The sequence below is a fragment of the Ambystoma mexicanum genome, chromosome 3q, assembly GCF_040938575.1.
Source record: "Ambystoma mexicanum isolate Mex_15411 chromosome 3q, UKY_AmexF1_1, whole genome shotgun sequence".
In the NCBI taxonomy this organism is placed as follows: Eukaryota; Metazoa; Chordata; class Amphibia; order Caudata; family Ambystomatidae; genus Ambystoma; species Ambystoma mexicanum.
Window position 1 is genome coordinate 261,570,183 of NC_090926.1, and position 17,060 is coordinate 261,587,242.

Consider the following 17,060-nt stretch of genomic DNA (forward strand, 5'->3'; position numbering starts at 1 on the left):
TCAGTGTTAATAGGGGTATGTGTTTATTTATGCAATGTTTGTTGGTGTATATTTATTTATGCAATGTTTGTAGGATAATATTGCATACATAAATAATGCAGGTCCATATATGCGACAAACATTGCATAAATAAATAAAGTGGGTCTTTGCTGACTGTAAGTTCCTCCTGTTCAAGTAATATATCTACAAGATGGCCGCTCTGTGGAACATGTGCATGGGTAGCTCTTCCGTTTTTATTTTTCGTTAAGTCATTCATCGGCGACGTGGTGTGTCGCAAACTTCTGTGGAATTGGTGTTTGGGTGAATCCGGAGGCTGTAACTGAGTGGAAAATAAGTTCAGGTGAGCGCCGACATGAGGGATTTCTCCTTCCCATCCTCGATAGCCGCTCATAGTGCACTCACGCTGAACAGTACCGGGTTGCTCTGAAACCCCACGCAGGTCTGCATAGAGGCCTGCACGTAGTGCAATACGGTGCCTCCACCTTGTGAATTCCGCCATTATATATAACATGGCCACAAGCCCAGATCGTGTTTCCTTTCTTTAGCTGTTTCCGCCTGTGATGTTTCTCTTCCTGACCTAACATTGCCGTGGCAATAAAACTGCAGGGAACGGGGGCTCTCTTGGTATAATTCTGAATGCATATTTCAGCTGCCCAACTAGTACTTTCCTTTGATGTAATGGCCCTAAAGCTTGCAGCAGTGTTATTTCTGAAAATCTGCCTGACCTGCAGACGGCTGCGCTCAACCCGATGCTATAGCTGAGAAACACAGCTGGGTTTTTCTGCGACTGGTGTTTTCTTTGTTTGCAGGTGGGATCTGTGTGGGAAACCCGTACAGTTTTAGATTTTATGCATCTGGGGAATTGGCTAAGAGTCTCGAGTCTCGGAGCAAGCTTTTCTGCGGGAAAAGCTTGAAAACTCGGGGATAATCATGTCCTGCAATAAACCACATTGCACTGAACTGTCGCTGCTTATATACACTTCGTATTCGAGATGCATGTTCAGGACGTGTCAGGTTAGAACACTGTCTGCCAGCAAATTCTATAGTGCTACCAATGGGCATCTACACCTGTGTTAATGGATCGGCGCTAAGAAAAGAACGGGGCGTTTGCTATTTTGTATTTAAGAAAATCGCAATCCACATCTCTGCCGTATTTCAAGGCGAACTGCGAACCACACACAAAAAAGTCTTAACTCTCTTTCATTTTCATAATGTGTTTTTATTTTTACACAATGAGCTATGGCTCATAAAAGGCTGTCTGGAATCATACGTCACAGCCACTTAATTACTCTTTTTCCAGGGAACTGTACCCCGCCACCATTTACACTCCATTATGTGCATTTAATATGGATTGCGACCAGCAGAAAGAAAACACGAATTATGTACCCAGTCTGAAGATATTAAGCATAATAACCGTGTTTGTGCCATTTTAGTATCATAGTGCTTATAACGTGCCCCTAAAACTGTTGAGTCTCCGTGGCATGGAGTGATCTGTCTGCCTTTCTAATAGGGGAGGGGTTTGCCCTGTAGGCGTATATAGCGAAATCCACACCTGGCCATTGATCATGCACGCACATTTTTCTCCACTGGTTTTGGGAGCTGTCACCAAATAGTTTGCTCCTGGAGGCATTTCTAGCCTACACGATTCTTTTCTGAAAACACTAAAACGTCCTCTTTTCTTCAACAGTTCCACCTTTGCTCCCCCTAGCAGTTTCCTTCTATTAGTTAATGAGCTGCAGGGGGATGTGGTGGGACATTTACAACCCGTAGGGGAACGCTGCACACAGACACACACATAGGCCCCAGGGCCATCTTAAGCACTTTTGGGGCCCTGGGCACGGACATCTTTGGGGCCCCAAACCAAAGGAATTGAGGGATCAAGAATACTGGTTGCGCCCCCGCCCCTCGCGCTCATAACCTATAGGTTGACATGCTGTCTTGCAGCATATTAAGCACGTTTACTTCTCTTCATTCTTGCTCTAATCAGTATGATAAACAAGTAGCATTTGAAGACCAACATTAGCCGTCTACAAAGGGGTTACTGTTCTAGCACATACAGGATACTTTTTATCAATAGCATCCAGGAAGGTATGCAGCCTGTAATATTAATGCAGGACCATATGTAAAAGGTACATGTAACCCATAATAGACAGAGTACTCACATTAGCTGCCTCACGAACGCAAACATGCTCAAACATGGATAGAGGAGACCAATTGGAAGGAACGAGAAAGCTACACATAATGTAGCATGGATAGTGGATGCATATTAGAAGCTACCAGGAAGGTGACTTTATCCAGACAGACTGAGATTAGAAGTGGGGTATGGTTTTCAAATAGTGTTGCCATTAGATATCAAAGAAACAAATGCCTGTGTGTGTGATATAAATATGCTCACTATTAAAATGGAAGAAACCCTATAGCCAGTGAAACCATGACTACGGGCCTCATTACGACCCTGGCGGAACGGGTTAAACGGCGCCGTAAAAGGTGACGGCGCCGTTCAACCCATTCCGCCACATTACGAGGTCCCCTCGCGGGACACGGTAAGCACGCCTGAGAAAACCAGGCGTGCTTACCGGGTCCCGCGAGGGAGCAAACAACGGGCCATCTCGTAATGGCCCGTTGTTTGCTCCCTCTCCCATCCCCATTCTGGGGATGAGGAGCACGGCATTACCGCCACCCGCGAATGTGCACTTACCGGCCCATTCAACTCGTAATGGGCTGGTAAGTGCCCATTCGCGGGGGACGGTGATGGATGCGAGTTCGGCGGTAGTCGTGCCTGTAATGCAGGCACGGCTACCGTTCGAACTCGTAATGAGGCCCTACGTCTTTTATGAAGATCATACCATGAGAAGGAAATCACTCTAAAGGGCTGACCATTTTGAAAGGTTTAGCAAGGGGCAATATTGAGAGGTTAGGCAATACAAGATTAAATGAGATTACCATGATCACACATTGGTTAAGGGGTGAAGGGGTGAAGCTGGGATTTGCGCCAACTTTGCAATTTCTGCATTTGAACACTTTCTTTTCCAGTTCTTATCATGAACTAAAACAATCTCATTTTATAAAAAAAACGGACTTGGAAAGTACACAAATCACATTACCAAACATGACCATTTTTAAACAAAATATTATAGAAGGGTGTTATGCAAAATGGGAATGATTCTAGCTTCATTCTCTCCATCATCAAGGGCAGAATATCAGAACAAGCATACCTATTGATGTGATTTAACACATTTTATCTGGGTTTGTCTTTTGTATTTTAAAGCTTTAAATATTTCCAAAACAATGGCTTGTCACACAATGGCTTGTGACAATTTAATTTATAAAACCTTCAACATTTACCAAAAAGCAAACCGTTTTTTGTGTCAAACAAGCCGACCTTAAAATATGCTTGCCGAGGCCTGCAACATCTGGTCCGCTCTCTTCTGTCTACCCAAATGGCCTACATAATAAGAAATCAAGTAATGGGCTAAATGATACCAGCAGCATGCAAGAAGGCAAACCTCACAGAAGACAGCACAGTAATGTAAGATATATTAGATGATTTGACCAGGATCACTGTATCGTCTGCTGGCAAATCCAGGATACAAGCATGAATGCTTTCATTCCATAGTCTTGAATTTGGATACTTATTCACCTCTTAGACTAACAGTTTATGCCATCATTGGAGGCGATTGCCTAGGTTTTACAACACCCCATCGGAACAAACCAATTTCTAAACCTTCATCATTCGGATGATATGTTAGTTTTTATAGCAACCCCTATCTGGTGCAGGTACATTGCGGATAATAGCAGATGTTGTTCTGCAAAACCAAGTACAAATGCAGTCAGGTTTGTAAACTTCAGACATAGGAAAGGCTCAGCCAGCCTTGCTGGAATGTGATATTCTAATTTTGCATATGAACACATATCTCTGCAATGGGTGCTTCACACACTGAGCTAACTTCTGAACCATTGTGGCACTCAATTTATCAATATGCATTTCACTGTTGCCTATTGCACAGGATCAACATAATTCTCACAGGAAGGAAAGAATGCTACAGAGTTGTGCCGTAAGGCACACACAAACTATGTATACCACAGCGAACACAGAAAGCAATACATGATGAATTGATCAAGGCAGTACTTGTCAAACCAGAAAGGCAATGGGTTTAGACCCTTGGCAGCATCCCATAAAATATCCTGACGTGTGCTTTTTAGGACTGGTGAACAATGGAATCTTACTTCTTCCGATCATGCAGCTTTGTGGGGCCCCCTCCAAGGTGGGGGCCCGGGGCATGTGCCCCTTTTGCCCTCCCAATAAAACGTCTCTGATAGGCCCTCATTAGGACTCCGGCGCTAAACCATGGTGCTATTGGCACCATGGTCCATGCTGGAGTCCGCCATGGAGAAAGGGGGAATTACCAACCCATTCCAAGGTTGGCGGGGCGGTAATTCCCCCTTTCTCCATGGCCCTTCCCCATTCCCATTTTTACCCCATAGGGCTCAATGGGAATGGGGAAGGCAGCAATTGCGGTACCGTAATTTCCATCAAGGTCCCTTTGCGGGTCCCTACTTTAACGGCTGGTCCAGACCAGCCTTTAAGGTCGGGAGCCGCAAAGGGACCTCGTAGTAAGGGGTTAACGGCGCCGCCTGCCTTTTACGGCGCCGTTAACCCCTTAATGCCTGGGTCGTAATGAGGCCCATAGTGTTGGTAAGTACAGTAGAAAAGGAATCCCATTAGTGAGATACGCAATTAAAACCCAAATTAGAGATTGTATAAATGAAAGACAACGTTAACTCTCTTACCATTATTTATAATTGGTGAACTCTTTAACAATAAATATAACTATTTAGCACTTAACCAACGTATAAATAAGTATGGAGCAGCATGTGGAAACATATACCGATTCACTGTTGCTTTATTGTACTTCAGGCGTGGTACTATATATTGACAGCTGCACACCATAATAAAAAATTGGTTAGGACAGTGCAAATCCAGACTCTCCTGCCTTTTCTCCTAATTGCAGCTACAGTAGAAAAGGGTGAGGGGATTGGCAAACTTGACAGGCACCAGGACTGCAACTACAGTAGAAAATGACCAGCTGCTCCTTTATCAACCTTCTTTTTTGTTGTAACAATAATAAAAAAGGCTGTGTGATGGTTACGTTTTACATGCCTTGGGTTGAAACTATTGTAGAAGAGGCTGTGGAATATGCAGTTTTGCATGCCTAAGGGTTCTAACAACAGAAGGGGAGCTGGGATTGGTGACCTTTACATACTTAAGGTTTGTAACTACAGGACGAGAGGGGAAGTGTGATAGGGACACTTGCACACCATAATATAACTACAGTGACACATTTAAACTTCTGTGTTGTAACTGCAATAGAAGATGGTGTATGATGGAGACCTTATACCTTGGGGTTGTAGGTTAGGCTGGGAGTCGTGGGGAGTGGCCTTTGCTTGAGATCTATAGCTATGCAGAGCAATCGACTGGGTGTTATGAATCGACTGGGTATTATGTGACCTGAGCCCTGGTTTCTGACTGCCACATTATTTCCTATGCATGCATATGTGAAAGGTAGATTGGCTTCTCACAAAATGGCATGCTGACCTGTTAGCTCCTTGTGGGGGGAAGGGGGGGATCTTGGGCAGGTGTCGGTGTTCAACAACCCTGCAACAATGTCTCACTGATGGCTCATTTGGGGGGGGAGGTGCAGCTGTTCTTAACCAAGTTGTTACCAAACTAACAGATGGACTAAATGCAGGATATGGCTCACTAACACAGATGGGCTAAATGCGAGATCTGGCTCCCTAACACAGATGGGCTAAATGCGGGATCAATCTCGCTAACACAGATGTACTAAATGCAGGATATGGCTCACTAACACAGATGGGCTAAATGCGAGATCTGGCTCACTAACACAGATGGGCTAAATGCGAGATCAATCTCACTAACACAGATGGGCTAAATGCGAGATCTGGCTCACTAACACAGATGGGCTAAATGCGAGATCTGGCTCACTAACAAAGATGGGCTAAATGCTAGATCAATCTCACTAACACAGAAGGGCTAAATGCTAGATCAATCTCACTAACACAGATGGGCTAAATGCGAGATCAATCTCACTAACACAGATGGGCTAAATGCGAGATCTGGCTCACTAACACAAATGGGCTGAATGTGAGATCATCTCCCCCCATCTATGGAGAAAAAAACCCTCTTTACATTGCAGTTATTACTAAACCAACTTGGGATACTAGCTTCACTCACCAACAGGGACACTTCAGACAGGAACATGTCCATAGTAAGGGGACTATAAATTAATGGTCTTGGGTACAGACCAGTTTCACAAAAATACTTTGAGGATACTTAATTTTTTCTTCTTTTTTCTTTTAGGTAATAATTCAAATCATGGCAGTCTTTAATGTGCTTTTCTTTGATTGTGACAACTCTCTCTGTATTAGAAAGGATGGGGAATTTGAGTCATTGGCAATTGTGAATGGCTGGTATAGGGTCTTGGTGAAAGTGGAAAAGAAATGCAGGAAGAAAGGGATTTCAAAGCAGTAGTGCTTTTCCAATGGGCAGGTAAGCAAAGTATATGTTTTTCCCTCCATTTGATGTTTCGGGAGGAGGGTACATCTAACGTCCCTACAGTGAGGAATCCCCTTTTTCATTGCAGATTTCATTCATGCTCATAACTGTTCTCAATATTTGCAACTGAGTAATAATGATGTTGGCCCATTCAACCCTCACCCATTGTTTTAATTTGTGATGATAAAGAGTACATGCCTTTTAACATGTTTTTAAATGGACACTAGATCATCCACACAACAAAAGGTGATACTTTTTCATCCCTTTTACATGTTTCTATTCCTTAATTTTACAGTGTATAACAAATATTTGTGAATATAAAATAAGAGGCAATATTCTGCATAGATCCTGGCCAGGCCCATTTTTTCATTTATAGCTTAAAAAATATCACCTAGATGATGGATATTTGCACCATAGTTGTAGGCATGGCTGTATTTGAAATGTGTGCAGACATTCTATATTTTGTGCCTCTACTCTCCCGCTATTCTCCAGCAACCACTCCATATACAATATATGTATCCTAGCAGTGGAACTTTGTTCTCCTACAGTTAATAATTCATAGTGTGCCATGGCGGCCAAGTGCAAGCCTAGAAAGCAGCTGAAAGTGTCCTTGATTCATTAAGTACAAATGTTATGATTTATATCAATCCAACTGTTTAGGGATCACATTTCTCATGCAGGTAATTCACCTCGCCATGTTTTCTACCAAACATCATTGCTTATAATACAATGTGTACTTGCACGTAATGAATATTTGTGTTAATATTATATATTGTGCTATATATTTCCAGGCTGATATGCAACAACTGGTCAAGGATCCCACCAGATTTGGAGATATAATTGTACCAAAGCGAGAACTCTACAAACTTTTGGAGGGGGACTAATGCTGCTCGAGATGGTGCAAGCTTCCTTTTGTTTGGTGTCAGCGAGCGTCTCTTTTCCCAGAATGAGTCTGCTTCTGCTAAAGGAGTAACAGCCAGAGCTGGGAGTGATATCTTGATGTAGAAAAGCTTGATGCTTTGCACAGTAGGTTATATTGAAGAGTCTCATTCTTTTTTAAAAGCTAATGCTTAATCATCACGTTGACGTATTAGTTGTATTGGTTTTGAAAACTGTACCAGAAGATTGTGTACACATCAATGAAAAGTAAATACCAGTATCAAGCAAATAAAGTCCAAGCCATCAAGTGTGATACATTGTTGAATATCTAAGCATTCAAAAGGAATCAAGTAGTTATCTGAGTATTCAACAAATCAGTGTAAGCAGGGTGCACTTTGGCATCTCTGGGGTCATGTGTTTGCAGACCTTCTGGTTATGTTAATTAGCTAAGGGTTTAAAAGACTATTCCCCCATTTCCACTTATGCCTTCTATTTCGAACTGTGTGATTATAAATCAAAATAGCTACAGTAAAGACCATAAATCTTCTGAATGCAGCCACAGAAAACCATAATTCCTTTTCAGGTCAACTCTATCTTTTAAGCCAGTTTCATCCTTTGTGTACAAATGCATTTAAATGTAGCAACGCATTTGTAAATTGACATTTTAACATTGGTTAATCCGGTATGGATTCTACAATAAGGAAATTAACAATGCCTATTATATTCATATATCCTTTCTTTTTTTGTAGAATTTTTGAGATCTGTCTGCAAGGCTAACAGTTGCCCTACTATGGACTGCCGAGTGATAGGGAGGAAGCTTGCCACCAAAACTTGCAATGCCAGAAGAGGCCTAAATAAGACTCCCCCTTTCGAAATGCAGGATCGATGATTGTTATTTGTTTGTATTTTTGCAAACCTATTTATTCTTATGGAATACAGCTGTGCAGTTGAACTGAATTTGTTAAATACATTTTTTTAACACTTTCTATGTTTGATTGAAGATATCTTATAGCTAGAGCAATACTATATTAAAATATAATTTATAGCTGCTGAATTTTACTATCATAATATGAACTAGGTAATTGTTAGCTGCTCTTAGTGATATTGGGTGAAGTGACTGGCGGCTGTCTGTCATGCAGGTAGACCTTTAACAGATTCTGTTTAGGTCTCCGGAAGTGTGTATTTTAGTGCAGTGTTTTGTAATTGTGGGAGTTTATTGGGTGTGAGTCCATGTTGACTAGCGGTGAGAATTGAAATGAGGGAGTTTACAGCTAAGTTTGTGACATGTGGGGGTGTTTGTAGTTGTGTGCACTAAATCGGCGATCTTAGTTAACAGGTGCTCTAGCAAAGATGGAAAGTGACAGCTGCAAAATTACCTAGATTTATGGGGTAATCCAACTCCTTTTCCTAAATCTTTTGGAAGCATCTTGAAATCATTTAAACTCATCCTGGAGTGGTCTGCAATAATCATTCACAATTCAAAACCCATCCTAAAGTTACCATGGAACCATCCTGAAGTTGTCATGAAGTCTTCCTGGAGTTGTCATGGAGTCATCCTAGAGTAATCTGAAGTCATCCTGCAGTAATCCCAACTCATCCTGAAGTTGTTGTGGAGTCATCCTGAAGTTATCGTAGTCATCCTAGAGTAATCCGAAGTCATCCGGGAGTAATCCCAACTCATCCTGAAGTTGTCATAGAGTCATCCTAGAGTAATCCCAACTCATCCTGAAGTTGTCATGGAGTCATCCTGGAGTAATCCAAGATCATCACTGGAAGAAATCCGAACTCATCCTGGAATAGTTTCTGTGATCACTCTAGAGTCATCCTCTCATTAAATATTTTGGCCTGTACGCAGACCTCAGGATGATCTTGTTGAACTATCCATGGATGACTCCAGAATGAGGATGATCTTCCTTTTTGGCTGGGGCTAGCACAACTGTAGTCAGAGGTGCCAGCTTGCACCATATTTAATACGGGGACGTAGATGACCTCTCCAACTACAGACCAATCTCCAACATCCCCTACCCAGCCAAACTCCTCGAAACCTACGTATACAAACTAACCCAAGAATACGTTGAAGAACACCACCTGCTAGACCAAGCTCAAGTCGGCTTCAGACCCACAAGAGGTACAGAAACAGCACTACTATCCATCTGGGATGACCTAAAAACAAACGCAGACTCCAACACAACATCTGCCCTTATCCTGCTCGATCTCTCAGCAGCCTTCGACACAGTTAGCCATGACACCCTAACCAAAAGACTAGAAGACATAGGCATAACAGACACAGCGCTACGCTGGACTAAATCATTCCTAGCAGACAGAACTGAAACCGTCTGGATCAAACCCTTCAAATCCACCCCACGAGTCAACGACTGTGGAGTACCACAAGGATCCTCACTATCTCCATTGTACTTCAACATCTACCAAACCCCTGTAATCAGAATCTTCAAGAAATGCAACATCAAATGCTACAACTATGCAGACGACACTCAAATCATCTACAAGATCGAAGACACCCAAGCCGATCATTCGAACCTAACCGACTGTCTAAAAGAAGTCTTCAACTGGATGAATGCCAACAACCTGAAAATCAACCCAGGAAAAACAGAAATCATGATCATATCCAAAGACCAAGAGAAGGAAACCGCCATCCCGTGGCCAACGGAAATGGGATCTATACCATCACCATCTAAGGTAGTAAAAAATCTGGGAGTCCTGATGGACAACACCCTAACCTTAGAACCGCAAATAAACGCAACAGTCAAGAAATGCTTCTTCCTCCTCCACACGGCAAGAAAAATACTACCTTTCCTCTCCTTCACACACAAAACACTCACCATCGTCGGCCTCATCATGTCAAGTATCGACTATGCAAACAGCCTCTACCTCGGTATACCGGAATACCTACTGAAGAAGCTACAACGGATCCAAAACACTGCAGCCAGACTACTCCTCAAACTATCCAGAAGAGACCACATCACCCCGGCCCTAAAAACACTACACTGGCTCCCAGTAAAACAGCGTATCATCTTCAAAACAATGTGCATAACGCACAGGGCAATCAGCGGACAAGGAGCTGAATTCCTACAAAAAAAAATAACAATCTACAAGCCAACGAGACCACTCAGGTCAACCAACGAAATCCGACTGGAACAAAAACCTTACATCAAGAAGAAACTCGGAGGCACCGCTTTCTACCACCTAGCCGCGAAAACCTGGAACAACATCCCAAAATTAATGAACACCAAAGACCACCTTAAATTCAGAAAATTACTAAAAACCTACCTCTTCAACACCGGAGAATAAAACCAAAACAACAATAAGACAAACGAATCATCAAAAAAGGACAGTGACAAACCGCTAGAACCGACAGAAGTACCCGGGGCACCAACAGGGCTGACGCTGGACACAGGGGTCCACCCGCGAGACACAGAGAAACGGATACAACTACTCCAGCCAACCCTTACCATCCCCCACCGCCCTTACAGCCACAACTAGGTCCCACGAGGTTGTGGAACAGACAATATACCACCAATCACCACACAACCGGGTGTATGGACACTAGCAGCGGCGCTAGTCATGTGGAGGGGGGGAGGAGCATGCAAGGTTATTAAGGGAGCGGGCGGAGGGGGCAGCTAGATCCTCAAACGGCCTCGAATGGAAAATCGGGCACATACCTCCTGAGGCTCAGGGTGTACAAGCATCCCGTCGGGTAAGATTACACGGTTCAGTCCAGGATAGAGATGACTAACGAATACCATTAACAATTTCCTTCTCTGCATACACCTCTCAAACTCCAAACCAAACACAACCACAAACCTCTAGCGCAGCAAACCGCACGAACTTCACTACACTGCAACAACAAAACAAAAAAAACACATAGACTCGCACATCAGCACACGACGACTACCGGCCGCATACACCCCAGGCCCAGCCGACGGAACCACCGGGCTGAGGCTGCCAACAGCACATCACTGCAATCTTGCACTTTTCCAGCCTCCACCCACTAACCCACCATCCCCCCCCTCTTTCAGAGCCGCCAGAGCGCCAGGGGACCACTCCGGTGGTGATAGTGCGCGGTACAAATGACCTTTAACATTAACATTAACATTAACATTGCCTGTCCCACCGGTACACAAGTGCTCGTCATCTGAAAGATGACCGGCTAAATCAGGCACATCTGGCTTATTGATTTCTCTAATCCAGCCATATCAGCCTTTAAAAACTACTGTCTCTTACAAAGTCCCCAACTTTTGATTGATTTGATCTGTTTCAATGGTCTGGGACATCTGACATTTCACAGGCTTTGCCTCAACACAGCCTGCCTTTCTGTCAACCCTGCCCATATTCTGGCGCCCTGCTGTAGGGACCGCCAGGGCCGTAATGCCCCGTTAAGTCCCCATTGCCGGGCGCTGGAACAAAAATGTCTCTGGCGGCAGCCGTGCCGTTTTTACCGGCACGGCTACCGCCGGACTCATAATGAGGTCCTATGTCTGCCTGTCAAATCAAGTGATACGAGACTGGGGGAGGGCAAGTGCAGCAATAATGCAATTCTATGTGACAGTATTGAGGCCACTAGCAGAGGAGCACCAGGGTAAACTAATTTGTCCCTATACTTATTAAAACTTTCCTATTGTAAGGTTGTAAACGTAATCACTTATGAGCACTCCAGTTTTTTCAGTTGAAGTCAGTGGGCCTCATTACGAGTGTGCCCGTCTGGACCGGCTGTGATGCTGGAAATGCATCGGAGGGACAGGGCCTCCGTATCCTTGTCCTTTACTGCTTTTTATTGTGTGTTCTGTCGTGTTTTCCGCGCAGGAGTTCATGTCAGACTCCTGGCGGTGCAGCTCTCTCTTTTGGTTTGGTGAACAGACCCTTGGGATACCCCTATGGCACACATAGGTAGGAGTGCAACCCTGTGCCCCTAGTGTATGTTTTTGGGCACCTATGTGTGGCCCACAGAGCAAGGTATGGGGTGGTGGCAGCTCTGTGCTGAAATGACTGGTGCCCTGAGCCTCCTCCATTTTGGGATGCCCAGGCCCTGTCATTGGAATCGGTAGATTCCTGATGGAGACAAAATGGCCCCCATGGCTTCTTGTCTTCCATCACCTGTTAACTTGATCTCCCCGAAGTCCCGGGAAGCCCTGCCTCTGTCCCTTCCCCCTGACTGGCTGTTGGGTGGAAGTTCCATATATGGTAGTGTGGGGAAGTGCTGACCAGACTGGCTGGAGCCATCTCAACGACCGTATGTTGTGGGTACGCCTGTGGGTGGAACCTGGGTGAATGGAGTGTGTGATGAATACGCATTCTATGTTGTGGGTGTCTAATATCTGGTGTTTGACACAATGGCTGAGACAGCCCTGCCCGAAACAGGTATGAATGCAGTTTGGAGTGTTGAATGGCTCGGTACTTGTCCCAATACACATAACTTGTTTTGAGTGTCTGGAGAGAAGTGAATGGCCTGAATGCACCGTGTGCCTGATTGGCTGCCTGCCTGAATGCCCGTAGTCATGATTGACTGCTTGAGTGTGACCCAGCAGAATGAAAGGGAGATCAACAGTATATCTGAGGACCTCTCACTGATAGGAATTGTGTTCAGAAGCTGAAGTCCACTACGAGTAACTGGAGTAACTGAAGTTTGATCTTGAAGCCCTGCTGGACGAGAAGAATTGCTGTTGCTCTCCTTCGCAATCTGAAGAACTGACCCAGAGAAGACCTGGTAAGGCGCCCTCTTCCCGAGCTACGAGGGACCATTGTGCACAGCTGATCTTTGCCTAAGCTCCCTGGTAGCAGACCTTTGACAGGCTGCCAACCCGATATGGGGACTGCTGCAGAACTCCAAGGAGAAGCACCCGGACTGTTGTCCGCCACTGTCGACGACTGCCGTCGCCGACTGGAGCCGCTGTGCTCCCGTTTGCCCAAGAACTTAATTGATCCAAGGACGCTCTCGTCCGCATCGTCGTCGCTGTATCCTGCTGGAGAAGGCCTGACCGTCGACGTGCCGAGGAGCATCCACCGGTGGGTTTCCCGCCACCCAAAGACCACAAAGACGCCGACGACTCGACACCCTTTATTTTTTTATTTATTTAACATTTTTTTAAAGCGCTCACACAGCCAACAGGCATTGAGGCGCTGTTACAGGAATTGTTTGTTTTTTGATGCGTAATTGTTTTTTGTTTTTTTTTGTCTTAGTTGCGTATTTATAACGCGCTTAAACACCCAGAGGTTTCTAAGCGCGGACCCGGGGATCGAACCTGTGTTGCTTCGTATCGTCTTCCTTCCAAGGCGCGCACTATGCTCCCGGGCTGAGCTGAGCTATTTACCCTTGCTGGGCCACAGTTCTTCCAACTCTTTGCGGTCCAGAACTATCGACACCGAGGTGCCCCGCACATCTCTTCCTTGCAGGACGTTTACACTTCAGCGTCAATGAGCACAGCTAGGAACGACGCGGCCACTTCACCGTCACAGCTCGACTTATTCTCCGTCGGACGTTCGACGACCCGTGACTCCTGTCTGAAAGGGAGGACACTCAAGAAGGGCCGTTGATTCCCCGACAAGGAACGCTACAACGCCAAGGTACTTTGGGGTTGCAGCACTATTGGAAAGTCTAGTGGGAACAATATATGGACTGGGCTTGTATCTTTCTTCTACAGGTAGCCCGTGTGGGGGGATCTCCACACAGAACTGTGTTTAACAGTAGTGACTAGTATTCTGCCAATTGCTCAATCAGCTTGTTTTCCTTCCTCTCTCTACTGCTGGTTTCCTCTTTATCGTGATCTGTGTGTCATTCTGACCGTATGCACTTTTATGAGATCTAATAACGTTAGTGGTACCACTTTAGAATTGTATAGATTTACCATTGTTGATTTCCGAGTACAAAGTGAGTTATCGTGATAGTGTACGTGACCTTGAATATTAATTATATAAAGACTGTGTTTTAACAGATCCAGTACGTGGACATTCCTTTGTGGGTGCTTGGGGACTACACTGTGCTTAAGAACCAGCTCGCAACACCTCCTGAGAAGCTAGGCCTTGATTGCTCGTCCATTGCTACCACAATAGAGAATCTTGGAAGGGTCCTCTGTGCCTCTCCTCTACCATATAGAGAGCGGAAGTACAGACCCCCCCCTCCGGTCTTTACATCGGCATACTACGAGTCTGTGGGCGGGTGCAATCCGGCCCGCCAGGGTTAAACCTGGCGGGCAGAAATGCACCCGCCTGCAGACTTTTCACGGAAGCCAGGGGTTCTGTCATTTACCAGCGCCTAACTTCCCGGAACACCGGGATCATAATTCCCTGGTGTTTATGGCAAGCCAGGTGCCAGTAAATTTTGCAAGTCCGACGGCAACCCGCCGGTAGCACGGCAGGGTTACCGCCGGACTTGTAAAGAGGCCCAGTGTGAGATCACATTATTTGCCCAAGATCACACACTTTTGCTAAACAGCGAAGCAGGGATTTTAAACCACTGTGCAATTTGGGCACGGCCACCTTCTTCCGTGCTTTACTTGGAACAAATATTTAAGTTTTGGGTGTCAAGACCTACAATAATACTGTCCTATAGAGTTTACTTGTAAAATCCACAAATTGCATAGTAAAGCATCATGATAACCTGTAAATCCTTATAGTAGCATGTTGGGCCAAAATAATATCACCGTACCTTTTTTTTTTTTTCCACATCCTGAATGGAAAACTGAGATGCCAAAGGCAAAATATCCATTTAACCACTTTATTTACAGCGCTTTCAGACACACAATAAAACAGGCGTAAAAAACTCATTTAGGTTTGGAGATTTGTCACAAACCTCCAGCGTGTTGTTATGTATGGTTTTAAGAACATTCAACTAAGGATACGAAAGCACACTTTACGTTTTGGGATATAAAGCTATTAGAAGTTATGGGTGTGAAAACATTTTCAAATGGTGCTTTATTGTGTTACTCGCTTTAAATGTCACAGATTTGCACGGTGACTGGGGCCTTTCAGTTGAAAAGTCACCATCATGCATAAGAAAGCCTCTGCTGCTTATGATACAAGAAACGTGTTGTCGGGTTTATTACGCAGCCTGTGTGTCTCAGGGGGGCTGTGACACTGGGAAATGGGTAGTGCTTGATGAATTGAACTGTTCGCAGCTAACATTTTGTTGTGCTCTTGGTTTGTGTGATATTCTGCATCCCCTACAGATGGCAGGAATGGGCAGGGGTGGGGCTACAAAGACATCACTGGCCAATCCCAGGAAGGGAGTTGTTGGAAGGCAGGCTATGCCGCTGTATTTTCTCATTTTTCATTCTGACACTGTTTGTATGGCTGTAGCCATCTGTGGGTGGGCGGGGTAATCAAAGTGAGCGTGGCTCCGAAGATTGCCGAACACTGCCTCCCACAAGCTACCTTGGGACGCAGGATAGCATACAACACCGGCGCCAAGACCGCATAAAGGAACGCCGAGAGAGCTGCACAGTACTTCTCAGCTGTGTTGATAACGGCGTGCAGCGTTTCAAGTTCGACTTTGTTTATTTCCTGGATTCGACCTACGTTTGCTTCACGGACTGCTTCTTGTTTACCCCTTTGCCTCAGCGTTCTCTGGATTGATCACCCGGACTGTTCTGACCACGGCCTTTCAGCTTAATGGACTGCCTCTTCTTTTTCTTTGGCCTCAACACTTCTTCACGTGAAAACCCAGGTATTGATCACAGACTTTAGCTCATGGACTGCTTTTGATTTGCTCTTCTTTGAACCACGCTAAGTTCTTACCAATTGGTTGGGACATTGTCCTTTTGTCCTTGAGCCACGGTGGCAACCCAGTAACGGTCGGCTAACGCCTGAAGTCTCATCAGTGAACCAACTGCTACCACTCTGCCTTACTGGTGGCAACAAGCCATACCACCTTATTTTCCTGCTGGGAAGAAAACACTAGAATCCTGAAAACATTCCTTCCCCGCTACCACACCGGATCACATTGGGGGGAACACGCAGCACTCCTGTTCCGTTTCCTCCCTTCTACCACTCTCCAGGCCTCCCAACTGGTAAGTGTCAGTTTGCTTGTTCTGTTCCCTATACGGGTGGTGTGTATTCGGGGGTTTTGCCTAACCTGCTTCTTTTCCCTTGCAGCCACCTGGGGATCCTGTGTTCTTGTTCCTGCCACCTGTGGCACCAATAACCGGTCAGCAAGTGGTTTTAGATCTCTCTGACTGGTACATGGGGTCGGAGGTATACCAATCTATGTGGACCTCGAGTCTTGACAGACTGAGAAGCCTTACGCCTGGATATGGATACCTCTGCCAGGTACCCAGTGGCTGCCTTGGTCCAAGCTATCACGTCCATTCTTCAGCGGCTTGACATCATCAGGAGCGAACGTCATGCCCTGCCCTCAGATCCCGAGTTTGGAGACCCACCTGCCCAACCCAACCCCTCCGGTAACATAACGCCCCAGGCCCCCGTATATGTACCCACACCCTTTCCTCTGGCAGCTCCTGAGAAATTTCAGGGTGACCCTCCGAAGTTCCGTACCTTCCTGAACCAGTGCAGACTACACTTCCTGTGTCGCCCTCTAGCATTCCCCGACTCTACCATGAAGGCATAGCGGCAACCTGGGCCAATCCGTTGTTGG

General features: G+C 45.3%; 1 long non-coding RNA gene across 1 annotated transcript; it reads left to right on the plus strand.

Annotated features, from left to right (window-relative positions):
- Positions 1–236: 236 nt before the first annotated feature.
- Positions 237–8,440, plus strand: LOC138582423 (uncharacterized). The gene is made up of 3 exons (XR_011305021.1): positions 237–340; positions 7,369–7,603; positions 8,206–8,440. It is a non-coding gene; the product is annotated as an uncharacterized lncRNA (long non-coding RNA).
- The last annotated feature ends 8,620 nt before the right edge of the window (positions 8,441–17,060 follow it).